Source organism: Rattus norvegicus, chromosome 5 (assembly GCF_036323735.1).
Source record: "Rattus norvegicus strain BN/NHsdMcwi chromosome 5, GRCr8, whole genome shotgun sequence".
NCBI classification, from domain to species: domain Eukaryota; kingdom Metazoa; phylum Chordata; class Mammalia; order Rodentia; family Muridae; genus Rattus; species Rattus norvegicus.
In genome coordinates this window covers 71,247,440-71,256,916 of record NC_086023.1, presented here as the reverse complement: position 1 = coordinate 71,256,916, position 9,477 = coordinate 71,247,440, and positions in this window count along the sequence as shown.

The following is a 9,477-nucleotide window of genomic DNA, read 5'->3' as shown; positions in this document are numbered from 1 at the left end:
TTGTCTAGTCCTTGATTTTAGTGGGATTGCTCGTTTCTCTCCATTTAGTTTAATGTTAGCTACTGGTTTGCTCTATATGGCTTTTACTCTGTTTATATATAGGCCTTAAATTCCTGTTCTTTCCAGGACTTTTATCATGAAGGGGTGTTGAATTTTGTCAAATGCTTTCTCAGCATCTAATGAAATGATCATGTGGTTTTTATCTTTCAGTTTGTTTATATAGTGGATTGCATTGATGGTTTTTAATATATTGTATATTAAACCATCCATGCATATCTTGAATAAAGCCTACTTGATCATGATGGATGATTGTTTTGATGTGTTCTTGGATTTGGTTTACAAGAATTCTATTGAGTATTGTTGCATCGGTATTCAGAAGAAAAATTGGTCTGAAGTTCTTTTTCTTTGTTGGGTCTTTGTGTGGTTTAGGTATAAGAGTAATTGTGGCTTCCTAGAAGGAATTCAGTAGTGCTCTGACTGTTTCAATTTTGTTTAATAGTTTGGATAGTATTGGTATGAGGTCTTCTATGTGTTTTGAGCTTTAGTAAGGTTTCTTTTACATATGTAGGTGCCCTTGTATTTCATCTTGTGGATTTTTCTTTTGATGAATATGAAGTGTCCTTCCTTATCTATTTTGATGACCTTTGGTTCAAAATCTATTATATTCAATACTAGAATGGCTACTCGAGCTTGCTTCTTCAGACCATATTCCTCGAAACTTGTTTTCTAGCCAGCCTTTTAAACTGAGGTAGTGTCTGTCTTTGTCTCTTAGGTGTGTTTCGTATAGGCAGCAAAATGCTGGCTCCTCATTACATATCAAGTTTTTGAATCTGTCTCTTTTTATTCGGAAGTTGTGTCAATTGATGTTGAGAGATATTAAATAGTGAATGTTGCTTCCTTTTATCTTCATGTTTAAATATGAGATTATGTTTGTGTGCTTGTCTTCTCTTTGTTTTGTTGCAAAACTATTAGTTTCTTGCATTTTCTAGGGTGTAGCTTGCCTCTTGTGTTGGGCTTTACCATTTATTATCCTTTGTAGGGCTGGACTTGTAGAAAGATATTGTGTAAATTTGGTTTTGTCATGGAATATCTTGGTTTCTCCATCTATGTTAATTGAGAGTTTTGCAGGATACAGTAATCTGGGCTGGCATTTGTGTTCTTTTTTTAGGGTCTGTATGACATCTGTCCAGGATCTTCTGGCTTTCATAGTCTCTGGTGAGAAGTCTGGTGTCATTCTGATAGGTCTGCCTTTATATGTTACTTGACCTTTTTCCCTTGCTGCTTTTAATATTCTTTCTTTGTTTTGTGCATTTGGTGTTTTGACTATTATGTGACAGGAGGAGTTTCTTTTCTTGTCCAATCTATTTGGAATTCTGTAGTCTTCTTGTATGTTTTGGGCATCTCTTTCTTTAGGTTAGGGAAGTTTTCATCTATGATTTTGTTGAAGATACTTTCTGGTTCTTTGAGTTGGAAGTCTTCACTCTCTTCTATTCCTATTATCCTTAGGTTTGATCTTCTTATTGTGTCCTGGATTTCTTGTATGTTTTGGGCCAATAGCTTTTTCCATTTTTCATTATGTTTGATAGTTGTGTCGATGATTTCTATGGAATCTTCTGTTCTTGACATTCTCCCTTCTATCTCTTGTATTCTGTTGGTGATGCTTGTATCTACGGCTCCTTGTCTCTTCCTTTGGTTTTCTATATCTAGGGTTTTCTCCCTTTGTGCTTTCTTTATTGTTTCTATTTCCATTTTCAATTCCTTCACTTGTTTAATTGTGTTTTCCTGTAATTCTTTCAGGGACTTTTGTGTTTCCTCTCTAAGGGCTTCTACTTGTTCACTTTGTTTTCCTGCATTTCTCTAAGGGAGTTCTTTTTGTCTTTCTTAAAATCCTCCATCATTATGATCAAATGTGATTTTAAATCTAGATCTTCCTTTTCAGGTGTGTTTGGATATTCAGTGTTTGCTTTGGTGAGAGAATTGGACTCTGATGATGCCATGTAGTCTTGGTTTCTTTCTTTCTTTTTTTTCTTCTTTTTTTCAGATCTGGGGACTGAATCCAGGGCCTTGCAGTTGCTAGGCAAGCGCTCTACCACTGAGCTAAATCCCAAACCCTGTAGTCTTGGTTTCTGTTGCTTGGGTTCCTATGCTTGCCTCTCACCATCAGTTTGTCTCTGTTGTTACCTTGTTCTGCTAATTCTGACAGTGGTTTGACCGTCCTATAGGCTTGTGTGTCAGGAGTGCTGTATTCCTGTTTTCCTGTTTTCCTAGAGCCAGTTATGGGAACAGAGTGTTCTGCTTTCAGGCGTGTAGTCATTCCTGTCCACTGGCCTGGCTTTCAGGTGTTCCTGTGGGTGTGTGTCCTGAGTCCACCAGGCAGGTTACTTGGAGCAGAAAAGTTGGTCTTACCTCTAGTCTCAGGCCCGAAGTCACTCCTTGGGGCTGGGTTCCAGCTCCCTGTGAGGGCAGCAACCAGAAGGGCCTGTCCCTCCTTTTCCTGGGTCCCTGTGCACAGGGGGCCCAGATGGTGCTAGGCATTTTTCTCTAGAGTCAGAAATGTGGGCAGAGAGTAGTTTCCTCTGCTTTTGCCAGTGTGTCTGCCCCTCTGAGGGTCTAGCTCTCCCTCCCACTGGATTTGGGTGCAGGGAGCTGTTTGCGTGTCCATTCAGATCAGGGTGCAGTTTAGACCACCTACAATATGCTTTTTATATAAGAAATTACCTTGTTCTATTAGAAAATAGTCATCTTTTTCTAATGATCAATGCTTAATTTGGGGAGGTTTATAAAACACCAAGTTTTAGTAATAAGAACCACAATGAAGAGTGAAAACCTGTATTTACTAATGTGACATATAAGTACTGAATATATGGAGATTGAATTTTTTTTCAATGTTTCATATGTGTACACTGGTGATGTCATCTAAAACTGACCCTACAGTTATGACCTTACTAGAAGAATGGAGTTTACAATCAAATGCCAAGAGGAAAAGTAAAGATGTTATACTTGTGTGTAAATAATTTCTGGGATTCATATTCCTCATAGAAAATTCCTTAATTTACTTCAGTTGTTTTGGCTGAAAGAATTGAAAGAAGTATTATTCAGGATATGTTATTTGCCTTAAAGAATTCAAAACATTGATCCTGTCAATCCATTAGCATGGGAGATCTTTCCAACTCCTGAGATCTTCTTTGATTTCTTTCTTCAGAGACCTCAAGTTCTTTTCATTCAGATCTTTCACTGGTTTGGTTAGAGTCACACCAAAGTATTTACATTATTTGTGGCTATTGTGAAGGATGTCATTTCTCTAATTTCTTTCACAGCCTGTTTATCCTTTGAGTAGAGGAAGGCTACTTATTTGTTTGAGTTAACTTTATATCCAGGCACTTTGCTGAAGTTGTTTATCAGGCTTAGTAATTCTCTGATGGAACTTTTGGGGTCACTTAAGTATTCTTCCATATCTTCTGCAAATAGTGATATTTTGACTTCTTCCTCACCAATTTGCACACCTTTGACCACTTTTTGTTGTCTAATTGCTCTGGTAGGATTTCAAGTACTATATTGAATAAGTAGGAAGAAAGTGAGCAGCCTTGTTTAGTCCCTGATTTTAGTGGGATTGCTTCATGTTTCTCTCCATTTAGTTTGATGTTAGCTACTGGTTTGCTGTATATTGCATTTATTATGTTTAGGTATGGGCCTTGAATTCCTGATCATTCTAAGACTTTTATCATGAAGTGGTGTTGGAATTTTGTCAAATCCCTTCTCTGCATCTAATGAAATGATCATGTGTTTATTTTTTCCTTGAGTTTGTTTATATAGTGGATTACATTGAACAATCCTTGTGTTCCTGGGATGAAGCCTACTTGATCATGGTGAATGAGCTTCTTGATATGCTCTTGAATTTGGTTTGTAAGAATTTTATTGAATATTTTTGCATCAATATTCATGAGGGAAATTGGTCTAAAGTTCTCTTTATTTGTAAGGTCTTTGTGTGGTTCAGGTATAAATGTAATCTTGGCTTCAAAGAATGAACTGGGTAGTGTTTCTTCTGTTTCTATTTTGTCGAATAGCTTGAAGATTATTGCTATTAGGTCTTCTATGAAGATCTGATAGTATTCTGCATTAAACACATCTGATTCTGGGATTTTTTTTTTTTTGGTTGGAAGACTTTCAATGACTGCATCTGTTTCTTTTGTGTTCATGGGACTGTTTAGATGATTTACTGATCCTGATTTAACTTTGGGACCTGGTAACTGCCTAGAAATTTGTTCATTTCCTCTATATTTTCCAGCTTTGTCGAATATAAGCTTTTGTAGTAGGATCTGATAATTTTTTTAAAAATTTCCTCAGTTTCTGTTGTTATATGTCCCTTTTCATTTCTAATTTTGTTAAAAATGGCTACCTTGCCAAAAACAGTCTACAGATTCAATGCAATCCCCATGATAATTCCAACTAAATTCTTCATAAAATTAGAAAGAGCAATTTTCAAATTCATTTGGAAAAGCAAAAACCTCAGAATAGTAAAAACTATTCTCAACAATAAAGAACTTCTGGGGGAATCACCATTCCTGATCTCAAGCTGTATTATAGAACAATTGTGATAAAACTGCATGGTTTTGGTACAGAGACAGGCAGGTATATCAATGGAAGAGAATTGAAGACCCAGAAATGAAGACGCTTAATCTTTGACAAAAAAGCTAAAACGATCAAGTGGGGGGAAAAGACAGCATTTTAAACAATTGGTGTTGGTTCAACTGGATGTCAGCATGTAGAAGAATGCAAATTGACCCATTATTATTATCTCCTTGTACAATACTCAAGTCCAAGTAGATCAAGGACCTCCACATAAAACCAGATCCACTGACACTAATAGAAGAGAAAGTTGGGAAGAGCCTGGAACACATGGGCACTGCAGAAATTTTCCTGAAGATCACCAATGGATTATGCTCTAAGATGAAGAATTGACAAATGGGACAGTTTGGCAAAGGATACTGTCATTAGGCCAAAATGGCAACAGACTGATTGGGTAAAGTTCTTTAGCAATCCTACTTCTGATAGGGGGCTAATATCTAATATATACAGTGAACTCAAGAAGTTAGACTCCAAAGAATCAAATATCCCTATTAAAAATGGGGTACATAGTTAAGCAAAGAGTTATCAACTGAGAAATACTTAATGGCTGTGCAGCATCTAAACAAATGTTCAACATCCTTAATCATCAGGGAATTACAAATCAAAACATCACTGACATACCACCGCAGACCAGTCAGAATGGCTAAGTTCAAAAACTCAGGTGACAATGGATGTGAGCAAGGATGGGGAAAAATAGGAACACTCCTCCATTCTTGGTTGAAATGCAAACTGGTACAACTCTGGAAATCAGTCTGGGGTTCCTTAGAAAATTGGACATAGTACTACCTAAGGACCCAGCTATACCACTCCTGGGCATATACCCAGCAGATGTTCCAACATATAACAAGGACACATGCTCCACTATGTTCATAGTAGCCTTATTTAAAATAGCCAAAAGCTGAAAAGAACCCAGATGTCCTTCAAGAGTGGGATGGATACAGAAAATGTGGTACATTTCCACAATGGGGTACTACTCAGCTATTAAAAACAATGACTACATGAAATTCTTAGGCAAACGGATGGAACTAGAAAATATCCTGAGTGAGGTAACCCAGTCACAAAAGAACACACATGGTAGGCACTCACTGCTTGGAATACCTACAAAAAAATCACAGATGATATGAAACCCAAGAAGAAGGAAGACCAAAATGTGAATGCTTCATTTCTTTTTAGAAGAGAGAACAAAATACTCACCGGAGGAAATACAGGGACAAAGAGTGGAGCAGGGACTAAAGAAAAGGTCATCCAGAGACTGCCCTACCTGGGGATCCATCCCATAAGCAGCCACCCAAGCCAGTCACTATTGCTGATGCTAAGAAGTACTTGCTGACTGGAGTCAGATATGGGTGTCTCCTGAGAGGCTCTGCCAGAGTTCTATTCATTAAGATGAGGATGGTTGTACCTAACCATTGAACTGAACAAGGGGACTCCAATGGAGGAGTTAGAGAAAAGACTGAAGGAGCTGAAGGAGTTTGCAACACCATCGGAACAACAACAATATCAACCAACCAGACCCTACAAGAGCTCCCAGGGACTAAATTACCAACCAAAGAGTACACATGGAGGGACCCATGGCTCTAGCCATATATGTAGCAGATGATGGCTTGATCAGCATCAATAGGAGAAAATGCCCTTGGTTCTGTGAAGTCTCATTTCCCCAATGTAGGGTAATGCCAGAGTGTTGAGGTTGGAGTGGGTAGGTGGGAGTGGAGCAACCTCTTAGAAGCAGAGGTAAGGGAAAGGAAGAGAAGGGGGATAACATTTTAAATGTAAATACATAAAATATCCAAGAAAAATAAAATTAAAGAAAAGAATAGAAAGCATGGATAGTAGCCTGCCCTTGATCTCACTTCATAGTCCATTTTGGTCTCAACTGTACAGTCGTCCTGCTTAAGTCTTCCAAGCCTGGCATTAATGGTGTGTGACATTATGCTAGATTTTTTTAAATAACTAATAACATAGATTTTATTTGCTGTGTTTTAATTACAGCTATGAGACAGCAGAGATTACTATGAGAACCTTGGGCTTTGTAACACCAATAGTAAAGATATGGCAACTTCTGAGGTGCCCACACCTTTGTATTATTGTTTTGACTACAATTGCAGTTCTGAAGTATTTAAAACTCTCAATGGATATCAAGGTTACTAAGGTGTATAGATTACACACACTCATAATATATAGCTAATAGTTCAACTCAGAGTTTTGCTCTGCTGTGCCTCAGTTTGAAGTTCTGAGCAACTGAATCACCATATGTACCTGTATCATTTAGAAGGTACTGCATTATGTTGTCCAGTCATCTCTTTTCTGGATCATCTCAATTCCTTCTTATATTTCTTATTGTCTAGTTAAAAATAACTGTTCATAGAATCTCTGAATATCTCTGATAAATTTTGTGATATGATCTGTCTTGTTATATTCAGTCTTGTTTTGTCCCTAAGAGATGCTTCTAGACCATCCTGAGCTTTTGTAGTCTTTATTAGGATATGGGCCATTGTTATGTAACCTCAGAATCTGGGCACATATCTCAAGTTTCCCCTTGTCTCAAAGGAAAGTTTAGGCAGAGAGCTTCATCTGCATTGTCTGGACTACATATAACATTTTCCATATTTCTGAGATGATAATTTTATTAATAATTTAGAAGTTTTAGCCTATAGTCAGCATGACACTGAAAATATCAATCATACCCAAGTCACATGAAATTTCATTGGTCATTCCTGTTACAGGTGCATGTACATATGTACATATGTATCACACAAAGATGTGTGATAACAAATATGTGTTGTTTTAAGCTACTAAATATTTTAGGAACCAGTAATGAGAAACAATATGCTATATGTAAATTTGTTTAGGTCAATATGTTTAGAAAGTATGTTCTACTCTATGTTTTAGAACTATTCAGTCTGTCTCCTGACAGTTTTTCTCTGATCTTTCTTGAGTAAAATTTCACAACATCAAATACTTAGGGTTTCATGAATATGAATGAGGGTGTAAGGAAAGCTCTCAAGATGCCTGTTTACTAAGTTACTGTCCTATGTGTTAGGAAGCATGATTAAAAGTAAATGCCACTTAATTGAAGCTTAGCCCGACTAAACACAGTGTTGGGCTGATATGAAAGTTTTGAGTCATAGAATTTGTAATATAGTATGATCCATGCTTAACCATTAAACTGAGAATGGGGTCCCTGTTGGAGAAATTAGAAGTATTAGAGGAGCTGAAGGGGTTTGCAACCCCATAAGAAAAACAATACCAACCAACCAGAGCTCCCAGGGATTGAACCACTACCCAAGGCAGGGGAATGTCAGTGGGAAAAGGAGGGAATGGGTGGGTAGTTGGGAAGGTAGAACACCCTTATAGAAGGAAGGGAAGGGGATGGGATAGGGGGCTTGTGGACGGGAAATCAGGAAAGGGAATAACACTTGGAGTGTATATTAAAAAATATCCAAAAAAACCTCTATGCTCTTCTAAGCATTCCCCCCAATAGTTCAGATAGAGAATCCGCCTAAGTATACATTAACATGCAAATGAGTAAAAATACTACCTATACACAGTACAGTATTATTTGCCTACAGATATTGCAAAGATATATATATATATATATATATATATATATATGTATGTATGTATGTATATATATATAATCTCTTGTCATTTTCAATAAAATTGATGGAACTTTAGAGTCTCATGGTAATGAAATAAGGCAGATGTAGAAGATGGGCATATATCTTCTTTCACATGTATAAATTAAAAGAAACAATTAAAAACAAAGGAAAGACAAATGAAAGCCAAAGGATAATCTGGAAGAAGGAAAGGTATTGCTAGGAGGGGGAAGTTAGCTGAAGCTGTACATAAGAAGGGAGGAAATGAGAGAATAGAAAGGAGATTGTATATCATCGAGGCATGATATATACTTTCATGGAAACATTATGATAAAACTCAGTAAATGACACATTTAATGTGCATGAACAATTACAAAAAAGTTATTAAACACAATAAAGTTTATTTAGTAATGTCAACTTCATTCATGTTCAAGTATTTGGATACTTCCCAAGAGTCATAACTCATATAATTCTCTTCAGAATCTAAAGTGTTGGTAAGTCAAGGATTTGAACTGGTCACCTCTGTTTACCAAGGGTCCCATTGCCACTCCATGTGGTATCTGTCCAATTTCTTTAATCTGACCATGTAGGGATAAGAATCCCATTGAAACATACAATTCTTGGGGCTGAGCTGATGACTTAGTAAGTAAAATGCATGAAGTTAAAACTAGAAAACCTCAATTGGAATCCCCAGAACCATGTAAAAAATTGGGTATAAGATTTGTACATCCTCCCTTGGGACCTCCTTATTCTCCAACTTCTTTGAGTCTGTGGATTGTAGTAGCATGGTTGTCCTGTACTTCATGGCTAATGTCCACTCTAAGGGAATATATACCAAATGTGTCTTTCCGGCTCTGGGTCACCTCACTGAGGATAATTCTCAAGTTCCAACTATTGACTTGCAAAATTCATGATATACTTGTTTTTAATAGCTAAATAATATTCCACTGTGTAGATATACCGTATTTTCTTTATCCATTCTTCACTTGAGGGACATTGAAGTTGCTTCCAGTTTTTGGCTATTATGAATAAAGCTGCTATGAACATAGTTGAGCAAGTGTCCCTGTGGTATAGTGGGTCATATTTTGGGTTTATGCCCAGGAGTGGCTTAGCTGGCTCTTGAGGTAAAACTATTCGTAGTTTTCTGAGAAATTGCCAAATTGATTTGCAAAGTGGTTGTACATGCTTGTCCTCTCACTAGTCATAGAATAATGTTTTCTCTTTTCCACATCCTTGCTAGAATGTACTATCACTT